Raw genomic sequence first — 19,449 nt, 5'->3', positions numbered from 1 at the left:
GGGACAGCGAGCAAAGGCAGCGCTCTTGGTGCTACGGAGTTCCTCAGAAATTCCTGCTGACACAGCTTCCTCTTCATCTTTGTCTCGTATCAAGTTAGTAGTCAATGTGTTATTTTAACAGCATGACAACAACTATACAGAATGTCAAATAGTTACCTTTTATCTGGAATTTTATTCCTGCCATATATTTCAATGGAAATATGCAACTTAATGTTGCAACATATTTCATGGTGAAACGGGTAATAAAAAAACTATAGACTGTGCACTTCCCTTACAACATAAAGGAGGATTACACTGCAAATCTCTACTGTTTGCTGCTTTTTGTTGTCCAAAATCTCCACACCAATCTACTGTGTCTGAACTATGAATATTGCTATTTTCAATGCTTTCAATTTTTACCTTTTTAATGAAACAAAATATAACTATAAATATAAAATACACTGTGAATCCATCTGTCCAGCCTCAGTTTCAGTTCCAGACTGATGTAAGGATAGAGACAGAGGACAAACCCTTCAGACCACACTTTGACCCCACCACACAGGAGCCTGGTGTTCCTAAACCTGAAGTAAGGCACTTTCAAAACCCCAGGGAAGGAGAAAATCAGGATCAGGAAATTTTACATCAGCAGGTGCAAAGCAAAACCCCTCTGTTATCTCCTGTATCATTCTGGTATCAGGCCAATGCTAGGGGTGCACTCAGGAGCTCCTTCTGGAATCTCAAAAGATGCACATAGAATCACAGAAGAGTTTGGGTTGGAAGGGATCTTTAAAAGCTATTTAGTCCACCCCATCCTGCGGTGAGCAGGGACGTCTTCAACTAGAACAAGTTGCTCCCTGCCCCATCCACCCTGGCCTTGGACACTTTGAGGGATGTGGTGTCAAATGCCTCCTGCTGTCTGACATATTCAATGCTTTTAGCAAACTGAAAGTTCTGTGTATCTTCAGAGAGATACATTTTCCCTTCTAAGTAAACTACAGACCAGGAAAGAAATATTCCCTGTCATTTTCCATACAGATGACAGCTGGCTAATTAGTGAAATTATTGCTTTGTCAATATAATTTCATTCACTCAACCCCTCTTGCTATTAAAAAAAAAAAAAAAGGAGCTGTAAGATCCAAACTCTTTCACATATTTGTGTTTACCCAAGAAAAATCTCCCTTTTCAAGAGAGGCTTGATGGGCAGAGCTGTGACAGCCACAACGTCTACATTGAGCAGTCTCCAGGACTCATTTAAGACTCAATTAAGGTCCCCTGGCTTGGCCATGTTACATGAACAATTATATTCAAATACACCTGCTGGAGCATGAGGACAGAGAAGTTTTAGATGTTGAGAACACGAGGTATCTTAGGTGAATGATGTCTGGCAAGTTTCCCTGTTGGAGGAAAGATTTACCTGAGGAACATCAGGCTTCTGAGCTTTCCCCTCCAGCATCCATGCTCAGTGTGCTTGTTCTGCCCTCACTGTGCACAGAGGCACCTTTCAGAGTACACAGGAATCTACCAAATAAACCATCACACTCTGCCTTCTGATTATCCCAACCTTTTATGTTAGTCTGGGTCTGCCCTCAAGCAGGACCTGCCTGGCAGTGGTGCACAGCCTGAGAGCTGCAAGTAACTCCCAGCATCGTGACTTTTCCCTGATCAGTGAACAGGTAAACCAGAATTACTATCTGCAGTTCTTGATGAGGTAAAAAAATGGAAAAGGATGGTACCACTGGAGCTGTATAAACCAAGACAGCTCCAAGGCCAGTGTCTAAGCAAACTGCTCCCCTGCCAGCTCAGGACTCAGCAGAGGAGCCTGCAGAACCTGCTCTGACCCCTTGCAGAGGAGGTTTTCAGTAACACGACTACACCCTGAGCTCCCTCTTGGCTTGCAGAGTCTGCACAGCAGCCTCCAGCTCAACCACAGGCTGCCTGCTCACCCAGAGACCCAGCAGCAAGACAACAGGCCATCCTCAAAGGTTTGCCAAGCCCCGCTCTATTCACACCAGGGCAGGTACAGCCTCCCAGTCCCGATCTTTTCTGGGCCAGACACGCGTTCAGCATCTGCATTTGCCAGCAAATCCATGCAGCCTGCAGACATCACAATAGGAACAAAGCAAAGTCGCTGAATTCTCTGGTTTTGTTTCTTGACATTGATTCCTCTTCAACTGCTTCCTCTCCCAGCAGGAAAGCCCAAGCCACTGGATGCCCATCCATCTTGGGTGACATCAGCCGATGACACACAGCTGGTGACAGCAGACTTTTGCTCCAGGGACCTGCCCAGGATTACTGCCCAACGTCCCTCCTCAAAAAGCATCCTGCCCCGGTAGGCGGCCGGGATGCGCTGCTGGCTCCAGCCCCAGAGGTTTTGCTGGCAGAGAAGGAGATGAGCAGGTAGCAGCTCCAGAGAGCTCCTGCACAGCAGCACAGCGTGGGCAGCACCCCTGCCAGCAGCCAAAGCTCCTCATCTCCTGGAGACTTGCTGGGCTGCTTCACAGATCTGCCCTTGACGCAAATGCCGTGAAAACTGGAGTGCAGGGCACCACGTCCCACAGCTTTTCATTTCCCCTGAGAGAAGTTTCACAGTTTCGGCCCAGCAGCTTCATCATTTTGGTTCACCATGATAACTGTGCAACAGGACACAAGTCCATCACCACTACCACCACTACAACTCCACCAGCTCCTCCGCGGGAGCAGCTCCCTTCACCCTGGAAAGAGCCAGCCAACCCCTCAGCTCTGCTAATGAAGGCAGAATGGCAGCCCCAGCTGGAACACAAACAGCTGCAAGTGAGAGAGCCAACAACAAACCAAAGGCTATTTTGGAAGGATCTGAAAAACTGCTGAGCGGTGATTTATTCAAGAGATTCATCAGTTCACCAACTTTCCAAAGCTTCCGACATGGTATAAATGTAACAAGTGAGTCTCTTGCATGAATAAAAAATTACGTTTTACATAAATTAAATATATAATTTGATTAAACATGTTTATGTCTCTGCAGTGACATTTAGAATAGGAAGTATTCATTTTCTGTTTTGAAAGGAAAAAACTCTTTCAAATGTAATTTGAAGCTGTCAAACCAATCTTCTTTACAGATCTTTTAAATGTCACATACCTTCGAAAGGGGATGGCAGATTCCTTTTAAATATGCAATTGCAAACAGTCCAAGCAAAATCAAGAATTTATTAAAATATGCTACTGACATTTATCCTGATTAGGTATAGCCCTTTCCTCACTCCCTTTCGATAGACTCCCCTACAAAAGATGTGTCACAACAGCTCCCATTAACTCTGTGCTCGCTCTAATTCCCCAGCACACAACCAGCCCTTCCCAACCAGTAAAATCCAGCTGCAGAAGAACCTCTTCTTCTCTAGGGGAAATAATATGGATTTGTGGTCCCTCTACATGAAGAATTGTACTTTTTGATGATTTGTTACCAGCATGCCTGAAATTTATAACCAAAAAATATTAACTGCACTTAGTTTAAATCAAGGGCAGCACTACCCCTAATGGCTTTAAATGGGAGAGTGTGTTAATCATACACATAAAGAAAACCCACTGCAACTCATTTCCAACAACTTCACAGGAGCAACTTGTATGTTTTGTTTCGGAATCGCAATATCTATCCTTAGACTATTCATTATTTTCCCTACTTAGAATGCATTTCTATATTGTTTTTCCTTTCTCTTTTCTATCAGTGAATGATCAAGTGAAGCAACAATGGCAGCTCCCATTCCCAGTTACTCCCCACTGACATACTGCACATATTGGGTATTTTAGGGCAATTTTATTTTTTTTTAAAGACAAAGAATTTAATGATTATTTCTTCCCCTCTGTCACCAGGTCAGTGAAGTGCACAGGCATAACTCTCATTAGCATTAATGGAAATCCCCACTGTAAATTCTCCCCCGTGAAGCACCATTAAAAGCAAGGCCATCCTGAGGAAGCATGTTCAAAGTGGAAAATAAAATATACCTCCCTACCTACAAAGGGAAAATGTAATGAAGAGCAGGAGGAAAAGCTACAATTCCTGTATCAGATCTTCCCTGTATAACTACTCAATTCTTCCTCTGTAATTACTCAACACAACATACACAAGTTACTCCTTAACGATGACAATTTGTTGCACATTATTGAAAGACTTTATTCTAATGCTTTCTCAACTTTCTGGTGCATAACACAGCCAATTACAGCACGAACATTGTGACACAAATCACCATCACCACCAAATCTGATTTTCTTCAAGCTTATACTCAGTGCTTAAAAATCCTCCAATGCCTAACCATCCACCATAGGAAAAACCACACCGGTGGGTTCAGCCTGCAAGGGGGAACAAAGTCATTTTCTGCCAGTACCCTTCCTTCCCTCCACCAACCATTGCAAAGGGTGACCAAGATTTCTGGGGATTCCCGAAGATGCACTTTGGAACTCGTGACACAAATATCAATACACAATCCCTGGGCTGCTCTCCAGTTCATGGGTCTGTCAATACCTTCTGCTGACACAACACTGATGATCAGTGTCAGAAACGTTCTTTAACTACAGCCAGGGAAGGCTGAACACTTTTCATGGGTTTCTCAACCATGCACCGTAAGTCACTGCCCCTCAGAGCTCCTCCCATCACTCCCCTAAATCACATCCCTTGCAGAACTCAGGAGAGCTGGGCCACCAGAGGAGATCCTGCCTGAGGCCCATCACACCTGGATAAACTCAGCAGCACATGGGGAAGTTCATTTCTTCACAGAGCCCCCTGAACAACTCGGCATCCTCTTCCCAGGTGAGGGCACTCAGCACCTGACAGAACAGCACCTTCTCTATCCCATCCAAACCATTTTTCCTGCTCCCACAAAAACCAAGGAATCTTTTGGCTAGCCGAGGCAGCGTTATTCCCATTCCCTGCACTTGGAAAGTGGTCCTTGACCAACACTCATCTGCAGGGTAGGGATAGCAAGGAATTTGTGTTCTGTCTCTGATTCTCAGTGCATCCAGTTGCTTTGACACGTGGTAACACACAAACACAAGAGCAACCAAACACCTGAGATGTAAACGGGACCAGCTCAGCATTGGTTGTGTCCACCTCCCTTGGTTTGTGGAGCCCAGTCCGACCAATCCCTTTGGATTGCTGCGGAGCACAAGAGTAAAGCTTTCTTAATGTTTAAATCAACTTCAGACAGTCCACACTACTTTTGAACTCTCCATAAGGTTTTGGCCATAAAAACAAATGTTCTGGACTTCAGGCAGGACTCCCTTCCCTTTCCAAGGAATGAGTGGAGGAACCAACCAAACACTGTACATGTAGCATTTGCAGGCAGGCCACTCCCTGGGGAGAACACCTTCAGTCCCTGAAGGTTTTATATTTATGAATTGAGGCCTTGGGAGATGTCATCAGGTTGTTTTCTGCCTGGCATTTTTTTTCCCTAGCACTGCCAGTGCAGGACATGGCACCTGGAAAACGCAGGAAATCTGCCCCGTGGGCTTCCCAAAAGCACAGCGTGTCTGATCCACATCCAAGCTACTCTGAAACACAATTTTGGAGCACATCACCAGCTGGTGTAAATCAGCATCACTACAGCAGTGTGGCAGAGAGTGGAGCCTGGTCCCCATCACCGCTCCAAGGCGCAGGAGCATCCCTGATTTCCTCTGACAGAATCAGCGCACTCATCACCAGTGTTTTTCTGAGCCAGAGCAGGAGGTTTGCCTTTATTTCCACTTTACTGCACCCTGCTGACCCAGGACACAACTTAAAACCACCAAGTATGGAGTGACAAGATTTAACAGTCAAGTGAGAACACACACTTGGTGCTAAAAGCCTCCTTGGGAAGGCTCTGCTTTGTCACGTGAGCAACCCGGACACACGGACCCATCTCAGGAGACCGGCCCACGGATGGGCCACATCAACCTCATGTCTTCTGTGACAGCAGCAGGAGACACGCTGACTCCTCCCAGCCTGCCTTCTGTGCACTTTCCAACACGAGCTTTCAAATGACAGCTGCAGAGTCCCCTCTGCAGGAGTCGGTCCTGTCCAAACCTATCCCCAATGCCAAGCAGCCCCTTCATTCCTTGAGTATTTCCTAAGCCAGCAGACCCCATCCTCCTCCATCTCCACCACGCTGAACAGCACCAGCAGCTCTCAGCGTTAGGTGTCCAGCACAGACACCATTCCTCCCTCCTGGATCACGCTCTTTGCTTGATTTGTGGAAGCAAGAATGGGGGAAGCGGCCATGGAAGGAATAATACCTGAAGATAGTGACGGAAAAATTACAGAACTGTAACACAAACTCCATACAGAGTGTGTGAGTATGTAAGTATTTCTCCTGCCATAATGTAATTAATGCAAAACATGCTGGGATCTTGCTCTTCTGATGCAATATGGGCATTATTTTTGTTGATCTGTTCGACTGTGTTTTTGAAAGCCATCGCTTCCTGCATTCCACAACAGAAACTTTATACCCACAAAACCTGGTACCATTTCATTTTATTCTTCCTGTCTTTATTCTATTTATTTATACAGCTAGCCAATGTGAGAGGCCATAAATTGCACTGTTACTTAAGTCACAGGGGGAATTCCTTTAAACATAAGTAAAAACTCATAAATAACTTCCTGCAGTCAACAATGCATTCATTTTCTTCTCTGCTTTCCGACTAATCTTCCAGCTAGCAAATCAAATCAAGTACCCAAATGTAATTATTCTGTTGTGATAATCATCTCTTTATACTCAGAGCATACCTTGGCTTATTTCTTCTCAAATTAATATTATCAGAGAGGCTTGGGATGGGGGGAGAGAGAGGAGGAAAGGTTGTGACCCATTGATAAACCCAAGGTGCAACAAGGAAACTCTTCAACTTGACCAAAGTCCTGCATCTTGTGCAGAAGATTTGCCTTTTTATGCTAGGTTGGTAAGAAAAACTGATGCCAAATCCAGTTTAGACTCACTTTTTATTAGTATGACTCATAGTACAGTTTTCAAGGCAATGAAGTGCATGATATTAAAAAAAAATAATAAAAGATTACTTCAGAACCAGGACAATTCCCTTGAACTTGCTGGAAGCAATGCAGCTACAAATAAACCCAGGAATTAATCTGTGACAAAGTCAGTAGAAAGGCAAGAAACCTCCACAAAATGTAAACACACAGGACAATGTGGGGTGAACATCTACTTAACCTTCCATAAAATTTGCAGTTTGTCCTGTAACTAGCCCTCAGCACTTCCAAATCTCAGCAATTCCAAACTTCAGCAGTTCCCCACCCCTCCTGCTTGCTGCAGGCAGTGACAGAGCCTGGTGGTCATTCCCACCAGGATGGAGGGCAGGGATGAGTGAGGTGAATGCACCAGAGGAACAATCCCACCCACAGGCACAGACCTGCTGCGTCACCACTGCTCCACACCATGGATCACAGAGTGATGGCTAGCGCCAACAGCAGGGCCTGGAGCATCAGCCTAAAAATAAACCCACAGAAATAAACTTGCCTCGGCTGCCAGCCTCCTGAGGATGCAAAGGAACAGGGCTGGAGGGGAGCAACAACAGCCCCGAAGCCATCCGTGTGTATCCAACACAGCAAAGGGACAGGGTCAGAGGGGAAGAGGTAAGAGACCCACCACAGGTGTGGAAATGCAGTGGCAGTGGGAATGGAATCCCAGCAAGTGAGTGGTAGCCTGCACAAACACATCCTCATCCTCTCCAGAGCACAGCTGGGGAAGGCAGAAGCTGCCACAACCCACGTGGGAATGTGATGCTGCAAGCCAGGGTCCAGGAAAACAGAGCTGGAGAGCAGCTGGTAACTCTACTCGACATAATTTTCTTTTATTTCAACGCTTTATTTTGTCATCTTGAAACAAAACCCCCATGACAGTTTTTTTTCCACGCAAACACCTTCGGTAAGACTTTGAAAATGTGCTGCTTTGAAAGAGAGAAACCATAAGCCATGCCAGGCAGGCTCAGCCATTCCCAGACAGGACAGGGGCAGTTGATAGGACACCCAGCTCACCCCAAAGGCTGCAGGTGTGGGAGCCAGGGTGTTGAACAGAGCCCCGCTCACACAGCTCCAGCAGCACCTCCCTCGCCAGCCCTGTGCCTCACCAACACAGCCACACCTCAAAAACAAACACTCGGATTCCCTCATCTGACCTACAGGACTGCTCGTGTGCTGGAGAGTTCAGGAAGGGTCAGCAGAGCCACTTGGAAAGTGTTTTTGTTTTGTTTTTTTTTAATTAGCTAGTTTGGGGAAAGATGCACATCATCGGAGACAACACTCTAGCTGGTCAAACCCTTCACATAAAAGGGGATTATACTGCAAACACTGATGGATCCTTCAACGAGGACCACCATTAAATTGCTGACAAATTATCCCCCTGCACAGCACACATTACACCGTGAGGAAAGACTTCCAAGCCCAGGCTGCAGCCGTGTGTTGGTGCAGGGAGGCAGGAGCAGCCTGGCACAGCAGACAGATCCCAGAGCCTGACACATCCCATGGCTTTCAGTGAGGGAGAGGTGGTCACCAGGCCACCAGCCACAACAGGGAAGTCACCTGCAGCACTTCCCTCCCAGCAGACCTTATCCTGAGTTTTCTGAGGGCTGGTTTTTACTTCGATAATTTTTTTGATGCATTTAAAGTGAGATATTCCTAATTTTGTACGATGGAAAGTGATTTTTAAAGAAATGCTGTGATTTCCAGGTGAAAACATTCATTTAGCCATTCAGATGAAAAAAAAACCACGAGAGATCTTACACAAGCAGAGGCTCCCAGAGCTGATGGGGAGCAAGAGCCACAGGGTCCTCGTCCCTTTTAGACACACAGCACAGAATTACAGAATGGTTTGTGTTGGGAGGGGCCTTAAAGATCATCGTGTTCCAACCCCTTTCCAGGGTCAGGGACGCCTTCCACTAGACCAGGTTGCTCCAAGCCCCATCCAAGCTGAACACTCTCTTGGCCAGCTCATTTAACCAGATGCTCTGCAAGGTGTTTTAAAACCCTCAAACAAAGACTGTATAATAAAAAAATCTTGTATCATTTCTATCGGCAGCTTAAACTCCCTAACATTGCCCTTGCACAAAGTTTACATTAGGAAAAATAATTAAACAGCTATTGGACTGATTCTGTGCCTGTTCAGCAAGTATCAGTACCTTGGTAACTTCCTTATGACTTCACAGAGTTTCCTGTAATTCCCAGGGAATTACCAGTGTTTCTGGATACAGTTTCATACAGGTCATTTCAAGGTTTTGGGACTTAGCTTATGGCACATGAGCATGGCATCACTCACACCAGTCAACACCTGCATGACTCCCTAGAGCAGATATTAACTGCTGAGGTCATCTGAGACTCCAAAGGATGGTCACTGAATTCACAGACATGCATCAATTTGTCAGGGAAACGCTGTTCCAAGTGCCCCTTCTCTTCTGCACCACCCAACAGGGAAAGGCATGGTGTACCAGGGAAACTCACAGCAGGGTTAAGTGGGATTTTGGGAAGGAATTGCTCCCTGTGAGGGTGGGCAGGCCCTGGCACTGGGTGCCCAGAGAAGCTGTGGCTGCCCCTGGATCCTTAAAAGTGTTCAAAGCCAGGTGGAATGGAGCTTGGAGCAACCTGGGACAGTGGAAGCCCATGTCAGGGGTGGAATAAGATGATCTTTAAGTTCCCTTCCAGCTCAAACCTTTCTGGGGTTCCCTGAGTCTGTGAAGCAGAAGTGACTCTGCAGTGGCCATGAGCTGGGGTGAATGACTTTGGGGTGCACACACCTGACCTAGGGGTGCCTGCACAGCTGGCAGGCACCACACCTCCTCCTGCTGTGGGGCAGGGGTCCCTGACAGGAGCTCAACAGGAGAGAGGATGGAGGTCAGGACTGACTGAACATCTCAGCTTTACATGGTATGCATCTAGCCCAGGAAGCAATGTACTTTTCATGTATTTTTTTTTTCTTCTGCTATTTTCAAATCCCAAAAAAGCTACAGGACATGGAGCATCGTTATGCACACCACAACCTGAACACAGCAGGAAATTTTAACATTTCAGCTGCATGCACAAAACCCTCTAACACATGTATATTTTATTTGATTTACTGCAATACTTTTCTTCCATCTCTTGAAAGTAATTTTTCTCTAAAGCGTAACTGCTTAATTGGCAAGTGTACAAAATATAATTACACTGCATGCAAGTTACAATATTGCTTATGGGAATATCACTGTTGATGCATTCTACTTTATTTTGTGTTTAATCTCTATTAAGAGATCTGTGTGAAAATAGCAAGGTACTCTTGATTTTATAAACATGACATGGAGTTCAGTCATTTCCCTGCCTAACTGAAGCCCAAACAAATGCAATTGATGGACAACAGAAAATTCCTGGGCTAGCCTGGCATGTCCAAGTTAATAAAATTGTTGCATTCTCCTCTTAAGAAAGTGCAGTCCGCAGGACACTTAAAAAGAAAATCCCCAACCTCTCCAGGCTGAGGTTTGTCACATCCATTACACTCTGAGAACGATGGAAGGACGTGGCACACAGGAATACATCGCTGTGTGTGACAGCATTAGGGGGGTTTATTACATTCCCCACAAGGACCTTTGCAATCCCATCTTTTATAATGAAAGGATAAAGAAGTAACACAGCGACGCAGCTGACTCGTGCCAGCACGGGGAGCAGTGCCTGGTGCTTGGCAGCAAAGCCTCTTACCCTCTGTGCCCCTGGCTCTGCCAGCCAGGCCAGTGCAATTCCTGAACCGTGGGAGGATGTGCTGAGGGAGGTTTAGGTTGGCTATCAGGAGAAAGTTCTTCCCCCAGAGGGTGCTGGGCACTGAACAGGCTCCCCAGTGAACGGTCCCACGGCTGTGTTTGGACAACACTCTCAGGGACAGGGTGGGATTGTTGGGGTGTCTGTGCAGGGCCAGGAGCTGGACTGATGATCCTTGTGGGTCCCTTCCACCAGCCCCAGAGCAGCTGCTCATGCTGTGAGCACTTACACCCCTGAGTACGTTACTTGCAGGAGGAGATGCTCTGTGCAGAAACAGGTTTCACTGCTCTGACAGACACCTTCCATCGGCATGGTTTAAGTGCCTTAAAGGTTTATTTCATTTGCTTGAGTAATGAGATTAATGTTTGTTTGTTTAAGCTAAATCATACAAAGCCAAACATCTAAATGTCCTTAATTCACGGCATTAGCCCAGCCTGTGTTACCATGTGAGCCCATCTCACTGTCCTGCTTTTAACTGCACCAACAAATTCGTGCTTTGCTCCAGCTCCTCTCCCAGAGATCAGACAGCACAGGGACATCTCAAGCAGCCAAATAAACCAGTCAACATTGTCAGTTTGTCAGAGAACCACTCCTTGTTTTCTCTGCCACTGGTTTTTAACACTTTTGTGACTTCTAGACCTTTTAAAAACCCAGTGTAAACCCAGCAGATATACACCTCTGTATATGTAGTTTTAAATAGAGATAGACATGTACCTCTGTGCATAGATACAGGGGTAGATATACAGGTGGATATAGATATACATAGATATACACATATACAGAAGGGATATGAAACAATGTTTCTGCCATAACAGCTCCTGCATACTCAAGCACCACAAGGACCAGAGCCTGGTGATCTCACAGACCTCAGCCATGAATGATGGACAAGATGGGCAGACCCATCTGCAAACTCACCCTAAAGCAGAGTAAACATGCAAACATCCAGCTGTGTGAAAATAAAACAAACATCCATCCAGTCGATATTCCCACTTCAAAATAAAAATAAACATGCACACAAACACATTGATTTTTGTTCCTATCACTACCCCAGTAACGTGCAATTAATGTTTACATCTGAATTTGACCTGTTTTCATCAGTTTTCACTCTTCTGCTCATAGGTTTCTCACCAGGGACAGAATTATTTCTGATGCACCATGGTCACCAAGAGCTGGCTGGGAGCTTGACTAAATTCTGCACAATTAGATACAGCACATGACTATCAGAAAAAGGAATCCTCCCTCATTTCCTTCCTGCACCTAAATTAACTCTCACCTGACCCAGACATTAGCCACAAAATGGACCAATATTGCCCCTGTGAACTTCTCACCCCGTGCCAAGCACCTGGTGCTGACACAGAGGTAACTCATCCCTGTGACAGACACGAGGCTTCTTTAAGGAAATGGTGGGAAATGAAGAACCTACGACCTTTGCTTGGTACTCAAGGTCCCATCCTGCAATCTCCCCCTACAGACACAGCCCTCCTCCCTGCAAGTCACCCTCTGGAAGAAAATCTGTCATGCTGATGCCTGGGATCTGCAAATCCCTAGCTGCTCTCATTGAAATGATGGGCTTTCATGGATTCTGAGGTCAGAAGAGACCCCTGTGATTTTCCAGCCTGGCACACTAACTTACCTAAACCAATCCTTGCTTGAGCCTCACGCACCCCAATGAACAAACATACCTGAACTTGGCATTTCCAAAGATGGAGAAATCACCAGCACCTTCAGCAGTCTCTTCCACCATCACCAGTGCTGAAACCATGGACTTTAGCTCTGTTCTTTTCCTGACTTCACCTTCCAGCTTTCAGGTCTTGTTAAAACTCTTGCCTCCTAGACCCAAGAACTCTTTATTATTCAATTTATTTTCCCCGTGACAACACTAATTCCCTTAATTAATTTACCTTTCAACATTCTCCTGGATAACTCAGGCAGACGGAGGTCCTGGCCCCTTGCTCTGCATCCCTTCCTGGCTCCTCTGGCATTCCCACAGCCCTCCCCAGCCCCTCCCAGACAGGCAGCAGGGACAGGGTGGCTGCCTTGTCCCTCCTCCAGCCTGGCAGCCACCTGCCAGCATAGACAAGGAGCACACAAGACCTTTGGCCATAATATCATATTAGTGGTGCTGGCTCGTGACTCCTCGCTGCCCCATGAAGACATGATTTCTCCAGACAGCATCCTGGAGCTACAGCCCGAGTTGTTTGCTCTGAGATAGAGGAATTTACAGTTGGCCATATGAGAAATATTACCTGCTTGTGGCCAAGCAATACAAATTACTGTCACCAGCGGTCACTCCTGTTTGTTATTTACCACTCTCCCAATCTTGGTGACATTTCAAGCTCCAGCTGCAGTGACTCTGCCTTATCATGACTTGCTCAAACATTAAGCAGCGTGAGGACGAAAATGAGTGTTCAGGGAGGCTTCTGGAAAGGGTTGTTTGGAAATTTTTCCTGGTTTTGCCACTGGATTTTGAGAGCTGACACTCTGCTAGGGCTCGGCCAGTTGTTCAGCACATCCCCAGTCCAAAGAGCGCTGCTGTACCAAGCTGCATCTCTTGCTGAATTTTAAGGAAATAAAACCCCCTCAGTTACTTTTATCAATCCCATTCACGAGCTCTTTAAGTGGAAAAAGTTGGTTGTCAAGGATGTGCTGCCCCTAAACCCATGGCAGTGGGAACTGAGTGCATCACCATCCTGCCTCCATCATCAAATAAATCCTCAGAATGCTTGCCCAGGGCTCATGTGGAACTGACAGGTCTTTGGTGTTCGGCCTGGCCTGTTTACTGCTTTACTAGAAAAACACAAAGTAAGCATTGCCACAGTTCATAGGAACTCTTCACTAGTTCAAGACGTAGTAAAAAATACACATTACTGGCTCAGTTAACTCTGTAAACCTCTTCAGTGAGAGACACCAGGGCTGAAGCACAAAGGTCTGATTACAGCAGTGACTGCTCAACATTCACTTCTACCACAACATTCACAGGGACTAAACATATCATTACTTTTCCCCATCAAAAAGTGTAATATTTATGATTTTTCTATTAACCTCATGTGGTGACCCAGTTTTATTTCTAATAACTTACAGACTGTTTTTTACTAGCCACAGCTTCTCTCTGCATCCCTTTCCCTCAAGCTCTGATTTCTGTTCTCTGCTACTGATTCCCCTCTCAGGCACTTGGATGTGCAGACATGGACTGAGCTGGAGCACCCCAATTTGGCAGCCAGCACCTTAAAAAACCAAGAGCCCCAGCTGGGATAGGAATGGGTGAAGGTGGAACAGACAAGCAGAGACACCTGGCCAGATTTTCCGTCCTGACACATCATTCAACTGACTTTTTTTCAAAAACAACGACAACAAAAATCAGTGGCTACAACCTCACTGCCCGTGGCTAGACTGGAGTGACAGCACAACCCAGTAAAGGGCAAAGCTAGAGCTAACACAGTATTCCAGTCTGAAGCTTTGGGACACCCTAAGTCCAAGTTTGATGTTGCACTGTACCATTTTTGTATGAAAAAAGAGCAGAGCTCAAGCAAGTGGCAAATATAAAATCTACATAAACTTGTGCTGCAGGATCATGAAACTTCTGAGAACTAAGAGAACATGAAAACTAATGAGAAAGGTTTTTTTCCACATATTGAATTGAAATTAATTTCATCCACAACTAATCACAGCAAAGCTTAAGGCTCCCAACTTTTAAATATAACATCTGCTATTTAGCATAATTACTTTGCTTAATTTACTGGTTCCTTCCAACATCCCCTCTCATGGAAAACCTGCTTTTCAAGAGAAAAATTACCAAAAAAAAATGGACACTCTATTACAACTCTACAGGTACCACCAGTACCTCTTATATTTGGCCTCACCTGCTTTTTTAAAAGGGAATTTATTTGCAGGGTTTTCCCTCCAGCTAACACCAACGAAGGACATTCCCTACACTCCTGCAGAGCTCATCACACCCCAGGGTGTGACATCCTCTGCCTGCACAGGAACCATCTTATTTTCTATCCCAGCAATGGTGTTTCCAGCTGCATATGGAAACTACTGGATTTACAGATTTTCATCTCTTCCCTCTGCCTCTTCTGGGGCTGATCCTGCACTCCTTGTACACCTGCTACTCTTCCCAAAGGCCATCACCATTTCAAAGGGGCTCATCCATGCTCCCAGCCAGGGTCACTCACACCTTGCAGAGCCACAAATTTATAGTCATTACAACAATAACCAAAAGCCAGGCTAATTTTGGAATATCCCACAATTTTGTGCCAACCTCTTCAGCACACAAAGTCCTCTTTTCTCAATGTGAATGGATCAAAAAAAGAAAAAAAAAAGACATCATCCATTACTTATCTGTTATATTTAGCAATAGAGAATCCATCTGCATTATTTCTGGTCTCATTAAAGACTTGGCTCCTTGTAAATATTGTGTCTGTAATCCCCACATTCTCCCTCCGCACCGTGCTTCAGGGGTCTATTTCTGTAATAATTGGTGTGTGTTGCTGCACAGAAATGGTGGCTGAGTGTCTGTCAACATTACACAAGTGAATGTACACAGAACTCCCGTGGAAATCAGCCCCACGAGGTTCCTACAGCACCTCCTCAAAAATCTCACAGCCAAGGAACCCTGCAATCTACACCTGGGCCCAAAAAATAGTGGGATTTGGTTAACCTCAATTTGGCCACTGTGCTGGCAAAGATCCTTCCTAATCCCACACTGCTCCAACTGCTGGTGAGGATTAGGGAGAGGCCCTGGGTGAAACAGAGAGCAAACTCTTGGTTTCAGCAACCAAGCAGGTTTATTTAAACTATGTAAAACCTATTTCCATCAGAAGGGATGGAAAGGAGCCCAGGAAGAAGCAGGGCAGTTACTTTCAGCAGGACCACTGTTTTTTATTGGTTTAAAGGATACATGAAATCACTGCCAGATAAGGCTGGAGGAGCAAATCATTAATAATTAAAATCTACAACTGGTACATTCAAGTAACTCGGGTTTTATTTGGATCTTACATAAAGTCTCAGAACAGATGGGATTTTATGGATGCCTATCAAAATGCCTACCTTGATCCACCCTGGAAGACCATGTATTTGAAAAACAAGGCTGAATTATCCAAACTAACCCTGTCATGCACGGACACACAGCTCCTGCCAGCTGTGAAACACAGGGACCCTAAAAGGGATTCTAGGGGCTGTCCCCCTCAGGCAAAACCACAGAGCAGGGATCAGCATCCAGGATCCCCCAGAGCATGCTCTGCTCTTGGCTGGGATTCCATGATGGGCAAAAAAAATCCCATAAAAAGCCCCAGAATTGGCAACCCTGCCAGGCAGCAGCACTGATGACCTCAGGGGGAGGGTTGGAGGGTCCACCAAAGCTGACCCACACCCTGGGAGCTACACACATCTCCCTGCTGGACAAAACATCAGAAACACTCAGAATCACACCATCAATGGGAATGGAGGCAGCAGCACACAGCACTTGGGGCATCCTCTGCAGCACCACAGCTTTGATGTTTTCCCCCAAAACACTGCCCTTGGTCTCCACCATGCTTCTCCTACCACAGGACACAATTACAGACCTCAGACCAGGCAAAGCAAACTCCATCTCACCCATATTGACTTTCAGATCTTGCAGGTGCAAATGCAAAACTCTGGTTCCACCACATGTTTTCCCCCTCAAACTATTCCAGCTGTATTTCTTTCTAATAATCCCACGGAAGTTCCAAATAATATAATCAGGCTCCAATAAATCAAAGCACATCCCAGAAGAGTTTTAAAGCAAAGCTGGGCGGAGCTTTGAGCTACCTGGCGTAATGGAAAGTGTCTCTGTCCACGCCAGGGTGTTGGAATTGGATGAGCTTTAAGGTCCTTTCCAAACCAAACCATTCTGTGATTCTATGAAAACATTACAAAGTAAAAAAAAAATCCCACAAGCTTTGGCAGGAGGGCCCCCATGACCTTCCCACACAGCACCACCCTTCTCCCCCCTCACCAGATCAAGTCCAGCAAAAAGCAAACTCCAGTGCTCCACCTGCATTATCACCTCAGAGAGGAGAAACAAAAACTAAAAAGCTCCAGATGTTTATTCCTGGTTCTTAAAAAAATCCCTGGGGCTCATGGTGCAAGAAAGGGGAGTGCACACTTATAAAGCACCATTGTAGAACCAAACAAGTGACACTGATTCTTCTGTGCTCTGCCACCAAAACTCCTGCTGACTTCACACAGAATGTTATGTGGTGATTCCCTGATAAAATGCCAAAATCCCAGTCTCCTCACCAGGATGGGGCAGAGCAGAAGGAGAAAAACACATGGGTGGTACAATGAGAAGATTTGGTTTTCAAGACCTCACTGCTGCAGAGGACGGTCATGACATTTTTCATCCTTTCACCTAAATCTTATATTGTTTCCTTCAGCAAAAATGATGGAGGAAAAAACTCAAATGATGGGAACATGGCATAAGGACTGACTGGTGGCCCAGGCATATCTGACCATAACAAACTGCATTCTAGAATTACACCCCCATACTTGGGTGTGACAAACTGCATTTGAAGTTACAACTTCCAGCACCACAAACAGCAATGGAGAAAACACCAATTCCTGCCCTAAAACAATTGTGTTATCCCAGTAACCAGGGCAAAACCAGTAATGACTTGCCAAAACCGCCCCTCCAACATTTCAGTGCTCCCTGCAAGAGGGGATCCCGAAAATCACCTTGCAGCCCCCAAACATGGTCTTTAATTCACCTGTTCATTTCTCCTTTCAGAGTCCATAAACTAAATATCCTTCACAGCTGGACAGAGGGATCTGAAAAAATCCGCAATTTCTTGGGCAGGTGTAAGTCATCAGCCCAAATTGAAATGCTGCTCACCAGAAGCTCCACTCTACTTCTTTAACTTACTACAACCAAAATACAAAGCGAAGACAGGAATACTCACTACATTTGATGTGAGGAGTAAATGTGACACCCATCAGGTTTTATGAGACAGCATCATCCACCAGATCTTAACGAAACACATGCAAATTGCCAGTGCTGCGCTCCGAGCAGCTTTCCCATTTCTTCTGCTTTAAACGTAAAGCCTCTTTCAATTCCCACAGCTAGCAAACAGCCCAAAACACCCAGGGAAACTTAACCTACCTTTTCCAAATGGCTGGGCAAACCTAGATTCAGGGTTTTTTTTCAAAAGTGTATTTCATTCTTGCCAGAGTCAGCTGAACTGAAGAAGTTTTATTTGAACTGCAGCCAGCCTGATGGATAAATCAACTTTCCTGGCCAAAGGCTTCAGTACGTTACTTCCAGCTCGTGCCTGGGACCTCATACTTTGAGGCTGATGTTTTTCCTGATACAGGGAATATTATCACCAGACCCCAGTGACAAATCTGTGTACTGAAATGCCAGCGTTAAAGATGACAGTCTGTGCTACAGTTCTTGCTGTGGGGAAATTCCTTTGAGTGTTTTCCATCTAGGAAAAGCTGGAGTGGAAAAAGGGCACAACTTTGCCCTGGGAGGAGCAGGGGCAGATGAGAGGGAGCTGTAAGCAAAGGGGGCTGTGGGGTGGCAGCTCCATGGGGCATCGAGCTTTGGTGCCACCCTGCCACCCCCAGATCTATGTAGGCTGGAAAACTACCTTAAAAAGAGGGAAAGCTGACAGAACATCATCTGTGATTTGTACTGTAAAACTGACAATAAAACCCTGGACCAGAGAAGCATCTCAGTCTGAAATTCTGGGAGAAAAAGTCAAATGCTCCTGCAATCCACGTTCCTAAACACAGGAGAGTGCCACCACTCTGACTGAACTACCTTACTTTCTGTTCAGCTTCAGAAACACTTAGTTATAAGTTCTAGAGGGAAAGATATTCTGATTGCCCATGACTGGAAAGAGCTTGGATCAAGTGAGGAGCAGCCCGCAGCCCCCAGATGTGCCCGGGTTTGCTCACGATGAAAGCCAACCTCTGTCCCCATTAATGGCTAACAGGTGGGTTTCACAAACGCCTCCAAAAATAAAAAGCTCCTTTCTAAAAATACCACCCTGCATTCACAACGCCAGATTTTCCAGAAAAATACTGACGATAGCTGACGTTTCCAAAACAATCGCTTTTATGGGAACTTAGGGCTGCTCCTGCAGCAGAAAGTTTTGCGAGGCAAAGAACACAAATCCTTGTTTAAGATTCGAGCCCCGTGGATGGACCCATTCCCTCAGCCAGCTCCGGATCGTGAGCACAAATCAGCTTTATGGAAGTAACAGATTACAGAACGCATCGCTACAAATATATATATATATTTTTTTTTACTAGAGGATGCGTAATTGAAATGTCTGCAATCAAACAATCACCTCTGAATTCATAAATACCTCATAGTATTCCAAACACACTCTCCTATAATGAGACCATCTTCAATTTTCCTTAGCAAAGAGAGACCTTTAAAGAATGCTAAAGCAGGTCGGCGCCCTTATGCACTGATGGAAACAGGAACAAAAGCATTTTGTCACCAGGCATCTCGTCTATCATTATTTTCCTCACTCTGCTTAAACAAACCTAAAAGTAGGTGCCTCTTCTTCCTCTCCCCTCCCCAAATACCTGCAATAACTGCGATTTCATCCCGAAGGAAAGGCACCATCTGTATGGAAACAAGGGACCCTTACACCGAACCGTCACCGCCGATCGCTTTTTTCCTGCTCCATTAATGTTTTTTAAAACACAGGATTAAAATGTCATCCCATCCCTCCCGTTCTAGGGAGCCGTGTGTATTCCTCTCCTCTGGT

Source organism: Cinclus cinclus, chromosome 7 (assembly GCF_963662255.1).
Source record: "Cinclus cinclus chromosome 7, bCinCin1.1, whole genome shotgun sequence".
In the NCBI taxonomy this organism is placed as follows: domain Eukaryota; kingdom Metazoa; phylum Chordata; class Aves; order Passeriformes; family Cinclidae; genus Cinclus; species Cinclus cinclus.
The sequence above is the reverse complement of the archived record's forward strand: the minus strand, read 5'-3'. Positions refer to the sequence as shown.